Here is a 1,534-nt window from a genome sequence, read left to right as displayed (position 1 = left end):
TGCCCATACTAGGGGTTTGCCACATCCACTTACTGCCGGCGCTGTACATCTGGATGGCACAGCAACAGAGGAGAAGGTGCCATATTCACCAGTACGAAGCTCACATCAGTACTCTCCATCTGTCGGACAGCACTTGGTTTCACCTAGACAGCAACTATTTAGGTTGAGTGAAACATTAATGGACAGCAAACAGCCAGTTATACCAGCACAAATATTTATGATCATACAGAACACAAACATACAAAGGTTGGAGATTGGAGAATAGGGAGGAGAGGATGAGGTGGGAAATTCAAAGTTAAATTTTGATGGAAAGCAGTGACTTCATACAAAGATGATGAATTGGGAGAAGCTGAATGTTGACCTGGAGATGACATCACATCACAATACATAACATCATATGACCTAATATCACATCCCTGCTGCCCTCCCCAAACTCTAACCTCAAGCACCGCCCCAAAATATCCAGGAATTTTCCAAGCTGGAGTTGGAAGCCCTAGCACTCCTCTATTTTATCTTCACAACAACCTGTGAGGTAGGTTAGACAAGTGATAGACCCAAGGTCACCCTTGAACTTCCATCCAGGCAGAGTGAGGATTTGAACCTGGGGCTCATAGATCTTAGTCTAACAGCTACATCCCACTGTTGTATTTACGTTTAGTAAAAAAATTCCTATGAAACATTCAACTTGTTTAGACAAACTAGGGCCCCGGTCACACAGGCCGGATGGGGGGGGCGTGGCTAATTGCCCCGGCGCACTTTGATGCGCAATTATGCAATCAGACGCACCGGAGGCACACCACAGGTCCTTCCCTCGGTGCCGGCAGGTAAACAAGGGACCGGAGGGAAATGCCACGCTCCGGCACGATCACACCAGGGGGGTCTGGAGGCAGCCCATGGCAAACGTTTACATTTGTTTACATTACGTTTTTTAAGGCGCATTGTCGGTGGTAAGCAAGGGGGTGTGCTCCACTTCCCAGATGTTGGGGTGTGATCACCTGGAAAATCCGCCCAACATCCATGCCTCTCACAGGCAACCGGGGCCATATGTCAGCGTCAATGATTTTATTAAAGTCACATCTACCCTGTCCCACCACTATCACATCCTGCTAGGGCCTCTGCTTTAAATCTCAGATAGCCATTGAATACGCAGTGTGATTTGCAAAGCTGTTGACAAACGAGCGAGCTTTCGTCGTCTCTGCGTCCTTGTCTAGATTGGGACGCCTGATTTGAATCACCTGTTCTCTAGGGTTTTTCCTTCTTCCCCCGCCCCGGTGAAAACAAGAAGCAAAAAGAGGAAGAAGCAAGGGCCAGCTCAGCTCACAAAACACCGAAGAAACGAAAGTGAAAGGGCCATGGAGTGAGGCAAGACGTTTTCCGACAATGCCCCCCGCCGATGGTGACGTTGGAATGGAAACGGACCGCGGCCTTTTCCAGATTTGCCCAATATCCTGTCGGCGTGCGGGTGGGATGGGATCCCCCCCCCCCCCGCCCACAAAATGGGTTCCGGACTTGCCACCCTTACAGAAACTCCTCT

The sequence above is a fragment of the Gekko japonicus genome, unplaced genomic scaffold (assembly GCF_001447785.1).
Source record: "Gekko japonicus isolate JY-2015 unplaced genomic scaffold, Gekko_japonicus_V1.1 scaffold2231, whole genome shotgun sequence".
NCBI classification, from domain to species: Eukaryota; Metazoa; Chordata; class Lepidosauria; order Squamata; family Gekkonidae; genus Gekko; species Gekko japonicus.
The sequence above is the reverse complement of the archived record's forward strand: the minus strand, read 5'-3'. Positions refer to the sequence as shown.